General features: G+C 36.1%; 1 protein-coding gene across 2 annotated transcripts in view; it reads left to right on the top strand.

Moving 5' to 3' along the window:
• Window positions 1-16,105, top strand: part of LOC105219358 (protein serrate) — a 71,614-nt gene that overhangs the window by 19,264 nt on the left and 36,245 nt on the right. The gene's annotated exons all lie outside the window — the stretch shown is intronic.

Below are 16,105 nucleotides of genomic sequence, written 5' to 3' on the forward strand. Positions count from 1 at the left end.
AAATTCTTTCATGAAATAAACGCGTGGCATAATTTCGAACCGGATACATTTTGGAGATTTGTGAATTAATGCTTGAATTTGTTGTGAGCTTAACATTCATATGCGATAAATATGTGTGTATATGTATGTGGTTGATAACTGAGAGTCCATAGCTTTCTCGAAACTTGTAGAGTCTCGCCTCGAACGAACAGTAAGCAATAAACAAATAGGCGTTATTATTTGGAGGGTGTTATGAGGCTCCAATGAATATCTACTCAATGGCATGTGGCAAGGGCAGTAACAAATAAAGGGTGCTTTATTTAATAATTTTCTTGGTAAACTGTAAACTTTTCCAATTGTAAATTGAGATTTGTATTGTTTTCATTGAAACCAACTAGTTTTGAAAGTCTTTGGTATGCGTTCAAAGTTTTGCTTCCAGGTCAATCATTGCATACTTGAAGAACTATGAAAAAAACGGAAAGTACGCAGAAATTTACAGCACAGCGTGCAATTAAATTGTCTGTCTGTTATAAATTTTATTTTTATTATTTTTGTTTTTGTATTTTCTGCTTTATGGACAAGCCTTTAATAGAGCTGAGGTGCTTAAAGCTCTATTAAAGGCCTGCCTAAAGTATTCAACTGATTAATTATGAGTTCGTTCAAAAGATTTTTAGTATTTTTATGCGTTGTAATATGCTCACATGATTGAGGTTAGTACGAAAATAAAAAAAAAGAATTATGATAATTATAAAATATTTTCATAAAAAAAAAAATAATAATTTAATTTTAATTATAAAAATTGAAAAAAAAAAATTATAATAAAAAATTAATTAATTTTTTAGAATAAACTATTTTCATAAATTGTAACTTGATTATTATATTTTGTGTAATTTGTTCATTTTTTTTTGTAATTTCATTATAATTTTTTTGTAATATAGAAGTAATAATTTACTTCACACCTAAACATTAAAAGGAAACTATTTTATATTTGGAAAGCATTGCACAGGAAATTTAGTAAATTTGGTAAACAAACTGTAATAAACCACTTTCACGCATCGCGCTATAATTTCTAAAGCTGCGAACAATACGATGAAAATTCAAATAAAAACTGTGAAATAGTTAACAACAAACATTTATCTCCACACACACACACAAATACAAACAAAACTGCACACTCATGGCGTTATGAATTCTTATAATCAGACTTCCACTTTTTTGTTGCGAGCAACAAATATAAATTCAAAAAATAATAATAAGTTGAGCATAAAAAACTGTTGACTCATCAGTTAGTAATTTGAATGAAATAAGCTGCGCTGCAAGAAAGAAGGCAACGAAATCAAATTAAAACGGATTAATTCGCCCATATTGTGCGTACAACAATGTTGGTCCAAACAAACGAGCCTCGAACTGCCACACAGACAGCAATTACTCACGTATTTATTTACAAGCGGCAGAGCAGCAACAACAACAGCAGCGGCAGCTATGAATAGCCACAGTTCGCCGCGTCTTAAGTAACAAAAAGCAATTAAAATTACTAGTTTTTGCCGCTGCCAAAAAAAGTCCAATCTTGCTTGCTCCTTCGCGTGTTGGCTTTTTTCATACATATTTTCTGCGTTTTAAACGCACATCATTCATTTCCTAGTGCAAACGCACATACATACTCTGATGTATGAAGACTTTGGCATTTCTTGTACATATTTTAGATTTTTTATTGCTAACAGGCGTTGAAAATTATTGTATACTTTATGAGCGCTCCAGCTGCTGCTACAAATATCAATATGGATGTATATATGTGTGTGTGTGTTTGTGTGTCGGTGGGAGCGGCGTGCAAAAAGGTAACAGACAAGGTGTAACACACATACGTACATATATATATGTAAGTATGCAAATATGGTAAATCCGATTTGTGTTGTACTATGGCTACGTATATGGGGTATACTTAACTACTAGCGATTTATAATATGGATTACGCATCTCTTCAGAATAAGCTAAAACTATTTTTAACCCCAAAGAAGACATTGAAGCCATGTTTGGTTGCTACTATTATTATTTAATATTATATTTAAGTATAGATATGTGTTCAAACTAGTGCCCTTTTTGTGTGATATAAGAAATAAAAAATAACGGGAGTTTTCAAATTTTAAAACTGCTTACTTTGTATGTAGAAGACGCCAAGGTTATGCTTTTATGAGCTCGTCGATTTTCGTTTGTTAAAAGCTCACACTTCGTCGGTTGTTCGTGAATTCTTGACCAAAAAGAATACTGTACAGTGCCCCGGCCTACAGATTCGCAAGACCGCAAGACATTCCGTGTGGCATGATCCTATTCCAAAAAATAAAGAGAGTCTTTAAGGACTGCCATTTTAGAAATATATGAGTAATCACTGAAAGAGCCAAAGGCTATCCCAAATATCGAGTTTGAGAAGAAGCGCTAGCTTAAGTGCATAATATCGAATAGGGACTATTTTAAAAGCGACACCATTAGTGTATACGAATTAATGAAGCTTTTTTCAAAAATCGAAAATTCCCGTTATTTTTTGAACTCACCTATGTTCACACATAAATCTTCTAGAGTCTCAAAACACTAAGCGTTTTTTTACGATTTTCAAAACAACTTTATAGAACCTTCTAAGTTGATTTTAATCCACTAGATATCATCAAAGGATGGAATTCCACAAAACAATTTATTTTTCGTGAGATGGGGCTTATATATGTAATATATTTTGACGAGAGCTTTGTACAAAATGTATACCAATAGATGGCGCAAGGATCATACTTTTAACAAATCTATTACTTGTCATTAACATATGTGAAAATCCATTATAACAAAATCAAAACAGCTGAAATATCTTGTGGTTTTAACTCGGCTACATTGATTTCATTGAAGTCACAATTTGTTTTTAGTAAGCATCTGTTTCGATTTGACATATTTTTGTAACCTCACAAACTTCAGTGCAGCTGTGACTAACATTTTCAAACATAATTAATTTCGACAACCCACACTTTTGTCTACAAATCACCTTTAATGCTCTAAAATAAATTAATTTTACTTGCCTCTAAACCAAACAGCCGTAAGCGCAAGCGATTTGCAAACACTTAGCAACGAGCTGGTATTGGTAGTACACGGACTTAAACGCCACTCAACAGCGCTCATCTGCAAGTCAGCCGCTGTTGGTCAGCTGTGACGGCGTTCAGCGCTAAGAAAATGAATTAATTATGTATTTAAATGTCGGCTGGCAGATTCAAGACAAATCCGCAGCATTAATATTCCATGTCAGATTAAGTGGACGTGCTATGAGAAGACAACATAAGCGTCTAAGGTACAAGCAAGACATCATGAGCTTCAGACTGCAGATGAGTCGACTCAGTTATATGTGAGCAAATATGTGCGTTGAAATTTGACGTTTATGTTGGTCTATATTCTTTTATATTAATTTTTTTTTTGCAGTTGGGTTGCTTGGAGCGCTTTATTATGTCTGCATGCTACCTTTAAATGATTTATAAGTATTTCACATGTTCAAGTTGGCAGCGTCGAGCATTTTGATTTTATTACATAGAACTTATTTGCGTTGTTGTTGTTTGTGTTTTTTGGGCATTTTTACATTTTGTATAATCTTTTACGCCACTTTAATTTGCAATTTTTCGCTTGCTCATTACTCAAATTATACACCGAAAAACAAGTACAACAGCAACAAACAACAACAAAAATTTACAAAAAATACGCATGTTAGCACAAAATTCTTATACGAAAGCCTTCATGTATCCATCAATTTCCAGTTGGTGCTGGCCGACGCAGCGTCGTTGGTGTTTTTCGGCTGTTGGCTTTGGCGCGCACTTTTTGTTGCCCACATACACGTATGCTGACTTATTTTTAGCGTTATTGTTGTTGTTATTTTTTGTGAAATTATGGCTTCGGCCGGTTTAACAGTTGACTTGTTGCCCTCTTTTGTAATTATTGTTACTGTTTTTTTCTGCTGCTTCTTCTGCTTATTGTTGTTGTTGTTAGTCCGCCGTGTGTTTTTATTTCTGCTCGTGTGTTTTATATCGCTTTTTGCACTGTTATTTGGAACATTTTGCTGTTTTTATAACTTCATCGCCGGCTGAACACTGACCCACCCGGTCCATGGTACATTGGTCATGAGACTTTTTTGCCCCACCAAACAGCCGTACGAGAGTACTTGACCACTTTGAACGCAATACACACACACACACATACACTCACATACCAAAGTGGCATATTTGCCGCGCTTCTAATTACAATTGTTGTAGATTTGTTCAGACTTTTTGTCAATATTCCGACTGTTTGTTGTTGTTGCTGCACCATATTTTAGTAGACTTCATAACTTTGGTTGTGGTCTTTATGTGGCCGCGCTACCGTTCTGTTTGTTTCTTCAAGCCGCATATTTATGAGCCTGGCATTTGCCACATTTTGTGACTTGCTTGCTTGCTTTAGTTGCGCGGCATTTATATTTGCTTCAAATAAACAACAACAAAAAGCTGAAACTAAAAATGTGACTTACTGGCTCACTTAGTTACTTGCATAAATAACACACTGTTAGCTTAATGCTAAAGCACATACATACATATATAAATCCATTTTGTGCACAAAAAGCAGTTCGCCCAACTATAGCATAAATTTAGACTTAGACAAACTCACTTGCTTTTTGGTCGCAGAGATTTCGTTTGTATTTAATCTGCACGCCGCCGCTTTAAAGCGTACGAATTGTGTGTCTAAATAGAAATTAGATAAGTGAATAAATTGCGCAATTAAGCGGCAAACGCTGTTCAAATATTTCGCGTTGCACATTTGTCGCCAACGCGGCTCTGGTTGCATGTGGTAGCACTTGGCGGTGCATAATTTTTCATGCCACAACAGCAACGACAATATCTGCTCGCACATTAGCAATTTGCTTGCTTGCAAAGGTATTTACTTATAGAAGAAAAGAAGTTGAAAGAAAAATTGGTAGTAATAAAATCGAAAAAATTCAAAAAATAAATAATTAAAATAAATAAAAAATCCGAACAAGTTCTGCAAATAGTTTTGTATTTTAATAAATTAAATTTAAAAGATTTTTTTCTAAAAGAAGTTATTTATGGCAAAAGGAGCGCAACTATATTATTGCGATATTCGATTAAATTTAGATAAATTTAGAAATGGATTATTGGAAAATTTTCTAGAATGCCTTTCAGTGGTTTTTTGTAAAAATTACTGTGAAACCAAAACCTCTATAAAACAATTATTATTATATTCGAAACACAGTTAATTCTCACAAAAAAAGTTTTAGAATAACCTAAAATCTTCTCAATACGAACGAGACTAGTATAGAGTAAATAGCAAGTCTTAAGTGTATATGGATAACTCACTTATCGTCTGTGTTGTGAAATGTACCTAAAGAAAGTAAGATCGCGTAGGCAAATCGGAATAATATTAAATGCAGATTTTTAAGGCAATTGAGTTTATTTTGAGGCACAGCCAAATACATTAATATTAGAATTGAGAAACCAGTTTTTGTTCTTCGCACTGCCGGTTACTCGATTGACGATCAGCTGTTTTACATTTTTGTTTTTGATATGCATGAGAAGCTGGTTAGTTTCGTCAGCTGATTGTCATTTTATAAATAAACACTGCCGAATTTACAGCGTGGACAACAACCCGGAGAGTTGCATTCCATTTTGAACTCGATTCGGTAAATCGAACTAAATCAGCGCTTTAATTGAACAAAAGCCGGTCAATTGATCAATTAACTTCTGGGCGAAAAGACTATTACACGCTAGGTCGGTTCAAGTTTCCTTAACTTTAAGGTACATTGGACAATACAAAAATACCATATATAATTTGTTCATTCGAGAGCGTACGTACTTTTTATTACTTCAGAGAGGTTATCCGGAAAGCACAATTGTCTTTTGAGCATACGTTTTTCGATCTGGAGAGAAACTAGTTATAAGACTATTTTTTCATTTGAAAAATTTATGATTTCTCAGCCAGTTACTACGGCAAAAATTGTTTCTTCGAATGATAATGCTTGAATACTGATCAATCTACCTAACCGAAATATTACATCCAAATAGCTGAAGAATGCTAATGAAACCCATTAAGCTGTTAATACCCTACACTAAAAAACGATCCAGAACTTGTTCCAATCTAAAGCAGGAATAGTTCGAGCTGGTGTGAAATACTGACTTGAGAACATACTTGGTGTGTGAACCCCAGTTTAAGATGTTTTTTTTTGTTATGTTAGAAATTTAGGTCCTTGAGAGTCTTTTATAAATACATATTTTACCGCAACAGAGTTTTCTAATCCGAATAGTCTCACCTATGTTAACTGTTACATCACCAATCTTATTTTAGAACTCGACCATTCACATTCATAGCATGAGAGCACTAATAATTTTCGCACATAAGAATGCATATTTTGTAGAATTCAATCGATGTACAGCAAGAACAAACACAAATTAAAATCATGCCATAATAAAAAGCGTTTACAACGAACACACCTACTTAGTTATTAAAACGGGGCTAATACTCATATTTCGTACCGACCACTACACAAAAGCAATGTAGAATATGTAGCGCGGAATACGCAGACAATGGCAAACGCATGCGAGCTGCACTTTGGCGTGTCTCAAAATAGGTGTTGGTGGCAGCTTTGGAGCGTCTGCGGCCCATAGCTTTTGGCTATCGCGCACAACCAGTCGTCAACGCATTTCGACTGCCGTTCGACAGCAATGCAATTGTGGCGGTTGTTGGACCCATGCGCCTTCGTAGCTCGTTGGCCGAACGACTGACTGGCAGTACGTTTGCCCAAAACAGTGCTAACTGCGAAAATGCAAACATGACATGTGTGTGGCTGTGCGTCGGTTGTTGCACATGCGTTGTCTTTTACAGCCGCGCACAACGAGTTTCCACTTGAGTTGGAGGCACAAAATTGCAAGTTGCAAGTGCCGATACGAAACTGCATGCGCGGCCCGTTGTCCACCTGGGCGCCCGCCGGCACGGACAGCCGACGTACTGAGAACGCACCGAGAACCACACAGCACACTGCTGACTGACTGTTGATTGCTACTGCGTTGTACGCTGGACGGTTGCGGAGGTCGGATGTCGGAGGAGGCTACCAATGACTACAACGAAATGCACAGGCAATTCGAATACGAGTATGGACGGGCAACAGGCAAACTGAAATGTGAAATAAAAGAAAAAGTCAAGCAAGCATTTAGCTGCTGCACGGCGCAGTTCGGCGAACACAACGTGGCGGGAGGGCCACCGTTGGGGCGGCGGCGGCGGTGCACACATGAGCAGACAGACAGACAGACAACCTGTTTCGTGGGAATATTGCCTTGTCGGGGCGCAATAGCAGCTTAGCTTCTTGGCTTCTTGGTTTCAAGCGCGTTGCTTTGCTTTCGGCAGGCATTCGCTGCTGCGGTCGCGCGGTGGTTTCTCACCTCGATTGTCAGCGCGTTAGTTCGTCAGCTCGTCAGTTGGCCGGCGCTGCCAACGAGGTGTGCTGCGGCGTGGACGACGGTGTTGTAGTGTTGGCTGCCCATTTAGCTGCCGACTGCGCCACCTCTTCTGTACGACGCGCATGCGCACACACACTCACTTGTGCATAGGCATGCTGTGTGGACTTTATGACGTTGCGGTTCGCGCTTGAGCTCATAAGTAAATGGTACCTGTTAAATGAATGAAATAAAATGTTGTTATTTGCTTCACTTATTCCGAAGTTGATATTCTCATTTTTTCTGTTTCTGTTTCTGTTGCTGTTTGTATTTGCTTCGTTTATTGTTTTTAGTTTCTGTGCTATTGTTCTGTGCCGTACACTTGTTTGTTTTTGTTTTGGTTGTTGCTATGACGCTCGCTTGTTATAAATTTTTTATTTATTTATTTTTGTTGGCAAGCTTTCGGTTTGAAGGTCCCTCTTTGCAGCTTTTCTACACTTCATAACTACATTTCAGTTTATGTTTCGGCGTGTTAAAATCATGTGTATGTGTGAGTGAGTGTGTTGGGGTGTGTGTGTGAATGTTTGTAATAAAGTCATAAATGCTTTATTTGCCGCTTTGGCAATGTTTTTGCCATTTTATTTGGCATTCGTTCTTGTTCTTTTTATAGTATTTGCTGTAAACACACTTTGTGCCGCTGCTTAGGTGGTTTAATGGTTTAATGCTCCTTTAAATGTTGTGTTTTGTGCATTTAGTCCGTTCCATTTTAACACTTTTTGTAGGAGACCCCGCGTGATTTTCGCAATGTTTCGTCGGAAATTTGTGCCACCTTTCTTTAATGTTCGCGCAGCAGTCAATTGAAATTCACTGCGTTTTGAAATGGCGTTCTTTACTGTTGTTCTTCATGATGACTCGGAGGGGCTTTAATGTACTTTTTTTACTACAGCTTGGCTAATTTCCCAAATTCAAGTTTCCTGCGAGTGCTTACAAGTTGCACTTGGTCACTTGTAGCTTTCTTGCTTCAACTAAATGCAAATTCATGCAAATTTACTCAGACAACATTATTTTATGGCATATCATTATATGTGTAATAATACTACCAGTGTTGGACAGTGTTGCAAAAATCACTGCGGTGTAAATTAAGAAGAAGTAGAAGTATTCTGTGTTATATATAAATTGTATCTCATGGCTCCGCGGGAGAGCAAAGACCACAATGGAATTCCTCTATTTATTTCGATCTCGGGCCAACCTCTCGATTTGACTTCAACTTTTTTGAACCTTAAATATTTCGTTGCACAAATTTCTTTTCGGCCTTTCCTTCTTCTGCGTTGCGGCTTCTAGTCGATAGCGTTCCGGATGATTGTGTCTGTATCTCGTCTCAGAACATGCCCGAATCAGCCGCATTTACTTTGGCCGATGTTATAAATTTGTTAGTAAGAAAGAAGTATCAACATCTACCTCAATGGAGCTATGTACATTCCCAGTGCAACCAACTGTTTTCTTAAGCCACCTACATTATATTGAATGCATGTCGAATCTCAAAAAAAATATATTTGAAATGCGCAGAAACCCTTAAATCCAAACAACCAAAAAACGTAACTACCAACCGATGAAGCACCAAGCAGCAATCGAGATTCAAGTGCTGGAAACTGAAGTGTCATCGTGTAGTCAGTCAACGAGTCCGTCAGTCAGGCAGCTAAGTAAAAGCCAGAAGAAGAAATTAACGTGCGCATAGAAGAAAGAAACCATGTCCAGCAGGCAATGCAACTGTTGCTGGTGGCTACACTACCAACATTGATAACAAAAAACAGCACAAAAACAACAAAAGCGAGTTTCTCAAGCAGCCACTTCAATGCGAGTAACAGCAACAACAACGGTATCTACGTGCGTAAAGTTATTGTTGTTGTTGTTCTGTTTGCTGCAGCAGTTGCTATCAATATATTGTTGTTGCTGGTGCGCAGCGAGGATGATGTGAAGTGTCGGTGTTGCTGCTTGCCACCAGCCACCAGCACTTGGCCTCAATATGCCGTTGTTAGTGGTGAACGGTGTTACACTTTTTATCGTTTTTATTATTCTTGCTGCTGCTGTGGCTTCCTCGCCTTCGGCCGAACTTGCCGTTTGGAGGCTCTTGAGGAAATCATCATCATCATCATCAGCATAAAACCCCACTCGAGACTTATGTACATACAAATATTGCCAGCGGCTTGCGTACGCATGAACATTGCTCTTCGGTTGTACTCGTAAATAAAAACAACAACAATAAACAGCAATTACAAGTGAACAACATGTGTACAAGTGTGTACGGACATTCGTATTTTGTCAAGTGATATTTTTGACTGTGATTTCGATTTTCGAAGTTGAAGTAGCACCGTTAGAATTATTTGTGAGTGGCGTTGTTTCACATATGTAGCTTTGTTGTTGTACTCATAAGAGCAGCGATTCGTTAATTTGAATGTAACGTCACTGAGTTTGCAGTGAAAGTCGACAATCAAATTACAGTAAATCAAACAGTAATTATAACACATCCGGTATGTTTGATTGATTTACCTTTAAATTTGTTATGTTTTAATAGAAAAACGGAGAAAAAATGAAAATATTTTTATTTCAATAATTTCATCTCTAAGCAGCCAAAAAGTCACTTATGCTGCACTAACCGATATAATAACTAATATATTAACCGATTAAATTATTATTTACCCAACGCTGCCGCACAAAAACTGACCTTCCATGTAGCCTTAGGCATTTGTTGATATTTAAATTACTCCAACTGCTGCTACTAATGCCTAGCCACATTCTTTAACTTCTTAATTGATAATTACTACATTTTTTAACGTCAACAACAATCGTTTTTTATTCACTTCACCATCAACATCTTCTTCAACATCATGCCTCGCATTCAGTTTGTCTGCGCATGCCTCACTCCGTTAACGCCTTTTTTCCTTAGGTATTTTTTTTTATAAGCACATGCTTCAATTACATTGTCTATTTGTTGTAATTGTTAGTGTACAAAATGCGTACAAAAAGTCTCCTTCAATGAAATGAGCCTCGCAACCTAATATTAACTTGTCCAATTATTGTAATGCGAGTGTAATTTGCGTACACAAAACTTCAGCGCCACGAAGTGTTAACGAAATAACAACAAAAACATAACAAAAATAACAAGAAAAAAAAACAACAAAATTAACTCACAAAAATGTAAAGAAAAAGCAACCAAAAATCTCGCTTGAGCAAAAATTTCAGTGTTTTCTTAAATTGGAATGAATAAGAACTTTCTTAACAGATCTATAGAATATAGTTGTGGAAAAGGATACGTAATAGAAGAATTTTTAATATACTCTTGAAGAAAAATGTAGTCGGTTCCCAAACATCTCAAAATATTGTAGATTTACTTAGTTATAAATCAATGTTAATGCTCCGACATTTGTTGTTTTCGTTGTTGTTGTAGCGTTTGTTCTATTGCCATTTTCCAAAGAACGAGGAATGCTGCCGATTTGAAAGTTCTTGGCCGGTTATGAATCTGGTTAGGTAGGACCAACTGTTGTGGGAACGAATCGGAGATTTATCGTTAGGGTTGTCATAAAGAGTTGTGTATAGAAATTGATTAAAAAAATCTTCTAAAAAATTTCATAAATCTTCGGAATACCACTTAGTATCGCTTAATATTAATTTATTTACTATATAAAAAGTTATTTTTTAACCTTTTCATCGGAATTCTAGCTCGAACACGAATGAAAATGGTAAAAACAAATGGTTTAAAATAAGAAGAATAACTTTAATATTTTTTTTCATTTTTTTATTTTTTTTGGTTATCAAAGTAAATTCAGAAAACAACTCTTACTTTAAAGAAGTTTAAGACTCTGTGAGCAAAAACGCCACAACAATAAATTCCCAACTTCATTTTGCACGTCTTCACGTTTTCAGTGTTGCCCCGACTCTTGCTTCTTCAACCAGCACCGCCGCGCCGCATAGCTTCCCAACGCTTAAGCTCTCGAAGCCACCTTCCGACACTTGCACGTGCATGGCGCTTCACTTGTTGCATTGTTCTTACAGCGCGTTGTACTCGTACAATAACATCACTTCTTTCTGTTGTTGTTTTTCCTGCTTGCTTTCCGTTTTATTTGCAAAGGACTCGTTACTCATATTTAAACTTTTTAATATTCATGATCCCACTGCGGCGGCGAAAGTGCCTGCATAAGCAGTAAAAAAAAAAAAAAAAAAATTTCCAACACGTAGCTAGAATGGCTTTACACGTACGCTGCTGCCACACATGCGCAGTTGTACAGTGCTTGCAACATGTGTACATATGTATGTTTGTAGAAATGTTGGTGAGATGGCATTGGCATTGTTGTGTTCCTGTCGTGTTGTTGTCGGCGTTGGTGAGCGACTTTGTCGCGTTTGCGATCGTGCGCGATCGATTCACAATGCTTTCTGCAACAACACGCTCCGTTGTTATTGTACTTATTGCATGTGTTGTGTATTTGTTGCTATTGTTCTTGCTCTTACAATATATTGGAATTTATTGGTGGTGTTCTCCTCTTCGCTTTGTTTTATACGTTTTGCTTGTGATTTCCGGATGAATGCATTGATCTCCATGCGTTGAGCGGCTGGTCAGCGATGGCTTTACATGCGCTGAATCCTGCGCTGAATTATAAATTCGATAAATTCGTTTTTTGGCCTTTGCTCACCATTGCTAAAGGAATTTTCAAGTGCATATGAAGTCTAAGTTGTCTAGCTCGAGCGTCCAGCGCTTACGCGGCGTTGCTTGAAAGCTTTTTCTTATAAAATATTTTTTATTGTTGCTTTTGCTTGTCGTTGCTTCCGGTCACGTCCAGCTCTGCTTTACTCTGACTTAGAAAACAAAAACAAATTGTTTCAGAAATTATCTTTTGCTCAGCACTACAAAAAAAAAATAGTTGCAATGGAACGCCAGTGTATTTTTATTAACTCCATGAATATTTATTGTACGAGCATATCAACTTACAAAATATTCGTGCATAAGTTTGTCATTAAAATAAATTGTAAACTCAATACTTCAACTGCTTCTGCTGGACGAGCGCTGGTTTTGTTGCGCCCCAACGCATGCGTGTGTGCATTTTTGTTTGTGTAGTCGAGATTTAGTCATTGACGATGTATTTATGCAATTATTCTGTGAATTCGAAATACTTTTGAAAACTATTAATGCACTAGTCAAGGCATGAATGAATGCAGTTTATAGTTTATAATTACAAATTATGTTGTTTAAAGTTACTAGCTAGTTAAGTAAGAGCGGCTAGTGACTAGTAGGATTCTGAAATTCTGGCATCTGATTTTTTGCAGTTGTAAAATTACAACATTAATGACTGGCATTGATATACAACTAGAGAACTGACTAGAGCTCATAGAATCTAGTCGCCATATAGACCAAAAGTATGCCAATATTGATAACGATAAGATTAATTGTTTATAGGTCCATAAAAAATAGTTGAGTTGTATATGGAAAGTTTTCTAATTGACTCAATTAAAGAACTGTATGAAAGACTAACATGATAAACGAATTCAAAATTGATATGTATTTGTTTAAAGGTTCATATAAAATAGTTGAGTTGAGTTGAAATTTTTCTAATTGACTCAATTAAAAAACTGTATGCATCCTTAAAGAGATAAGGAAACTCAAAATTCTTCAATTCAACCATTCTAACTTAATACGAGGCTACCAAAGACAGCGTACTAACAATCTTGACTTAATAAACTGTCTTCTTCTTTACCTTCTTTTGAATAAAATACATTTCTAATGTTCAAGTTGTATTTCCTCTAAAATACTTACTCAATTAATTGACTGCATTTGAACCTAAAAATATTTGGAAGATGTTACGCTACAAAATTTTTGTTATTATGCTGCTGGAAATCTTTTTAGTAGTAATCCAGTCTTAAGCTCTCCTTTTTCTTCTAGATACGGTAATTGCTTTTAAAAATGTTATATTTCCTCCAAAACACTCACTCAATTAAACCACCAACCATTTCATTAAAATTCCAGCAGTTAAAGATTTTCATTGCCAATCCCGTTTATTTATGTAATTGTCACACAGAAAAGTGTAACAAGGCGTGATATATGTGTGGCTTTAATCGATTTATTTATGTGCATTGCGCATGCGTTGCATTTCTTGCAAGACTCTGATGCGAGCCAATAGCAAATACAGACATTGCTTTCAAGTACGATTTCCATTTGTTTTTTTTAACTCTTCCGAAGCCACTATAGCACGTTGTTCTTTTGCGCTAGCGTTTTTGTTGTTTTTTTTCGTGATTTGTGTTCGAGTGTGTTGTAGTCTCTTTGGGCGGCACGCCTTTGGCTTGCAAATTGCATCATTAACATTTAGCATTAAGCTTTCGTTGTGGTTTACAATCGAAATTTCGTGTTTTCGTCATTCGATACCATTTCATTACGTTTCATTTAATGCCAACGCACAACAACAACAACAACGACAACGACACCCATTTAATTTAATTTAATTTAACTTTAAGTGACTCTTTGTTTCGTACTTTATGTGAACGCTTTATGCCTTGAATTAATTGCGTTTTGAATGCGTGCGAGCGACGAGTGTTTCGAAAAACATTGGCCATTGGGAAAAATAATGAAATGAATTCAAATTGATGGAAAAATAACGGCCTTAGTCATCGGCGCTAACAACATGTTTATTTGTGTTGCTATAAATTTGGTGAGTATCCACATTTTTAATTGGCGCTGACCTGTGGACACGCCCACCAATCACTTTTTAATGAGATTCGTTTCATTTTTCTTCAAAATCGATTTCGGTTGCCAAACAAACGCTCATTTCCCGCATTATTCGAACATTAATTCGAAACCGTTTAACTACCAAAATGCAACGCCTTAACGAGCCGAAGAATGCGTTGAGAAGAGATGGTAATCTTCGTTTAATTTACATTTACAACTTTGGGAAATTTACATTTCATGATCCGAACCGCTCGCTCGTTCACTCGTTAAATCATTCGCGCTTGTGGCATATTTCGAGCGACTTACAAGCGTTTCTTTGTTGACGCCTAAACAAACAGATTCTTCTGCAACGGCTGTGGTGACCCATCAAATGAGGTGGTGTTGAGTTTGCTGCGCTGTAGAACAGATGTAGACGTGCATAAAACACAAACTCATCGCATCTACACACATTTGTACAAATATCGGTGGCCTGGTGTTGATTGGTGTTTGTTGGTGATGGCGTTACACGAATGTGATAACAAGCTTGTAGCGCGACCCACACGAATGTAACCTGAATTTTATGGTTTTTGGTTTAACTAAATTTGATTATAGCCAGGCGAAGAATAAGAAGAAGAGAATACAATAAATTGTTGGCGGTGTTTGCTTACAAGCTGCACAATTAAATGATTTGATTGTTTCGTTTGTCTTTTGATTGCACCAAATGTTTAACGTAATTGTTATACAAACCTATTTTATGCGTTCGACAGCGTCATTGTTGGTACACGCCTGCGCAGCCATGTCTACTGCCATTGGTGGGGCCAACGCGTCAACGGTATCAATAACGAATGATTGATGATATGGGATCTCATGTAAGGGCAATCAAAAATTTTTGTGTGGTCATGACAAATGTTTACAGCGTTGTTGTTGGCCGCTTTCGTAAATATTTGGGTTTGATGCCACCAACTCTGCGAGGTGTTGAGTTTTTAACGATGTGATAAATTGCTTGGCGCGCCGAAATTTGACAAAGTGAAAAACAAAGATAAAAATGTGTTAACAATATGTAGTTGAAAACAAATTGATTATTAAAAAATAAAATTAACAAATTTGAATATTTATTTAATTTTAATTAATTAATAATATAAAAAACTTTTTTTTAATAAAATTAAATTCGTATATGAAGAGGAATTAAAATGAAAATATTAATACTATAAATGAAAATATGATAAAATAAAATATATATACGTACCAAATAATAATAAATAAATAGAATAGCAAAATTTGAGGTTAAATTGGTTTAGAAAATGTTTCTGACAAATTTTTTAAGAAAGCTTTTTTTGACACTCAAAACTCTCTATATTTAGGTTAAAAGAAAGGATGGACCGGTTTAGATAATTTTTATAAAAGAGTTGTCACATATCAGGAGCATTATTTTTCCTCAGATTTGTTTAATTGTTTTTGTCAGTGCTGGAATTCTCAAGTCGAATAAGTTGATGGTAGTCGGTCTCACATTGAATGGGTAGTTAGTGGTGTTTTGAACGAATTTTGCACAATTTCAAGTTCTGCCGAGAGATCATTATGATATGTTAACCTCTATATATGATTCAGATTGCTCTATATATGATTGCATTTTTTTCTTCTTCGTCCTTCTGGTAATCTAGATACAAGTGATCATATAAATAATTTTTTTATTTTTTTTAGAGTATAATCATTAATATTATGTATCCAAACTTTTAACTGGTCCAAATCCTATTTCGGAACTATTAAAATGAAAAGCTTCTGGTCCAGAAAACTTCACGATTTCATGCAAATATCTTGTAGTAATATTGAAACCTTTTGTTAAGCTTCATGCTGAAAGTGGGTTTTGTAATTTTTTACACCGAATAAAAATTGCTTGGCCTGTGAAGGTTCAAAGTTACTTCTATGCAAAAATTCAAACACAACTGTTACGAAATAGTGCGCTTTTCGGCCACTGAGCATCCATCCAAGCATAAGCAATAAAAATCAT

This window comes from Zeugodacus cucurbitae, chromosome 2 (assembly GCF_028554725.1).
Source record: "Zeugodacus cucurbitae isolate PBARC_wt_2022May chromosome 2, idZeuCucr1.2, whole genome shotgun sequence".
In the NCBI taxonomy this organism is placed as follows: Eukaryota; Metazoa; Arthropoda; class Insecta; order Diptera; family Tephritidae; genus Zeugodacus; species Zeugodacus cucurbitae.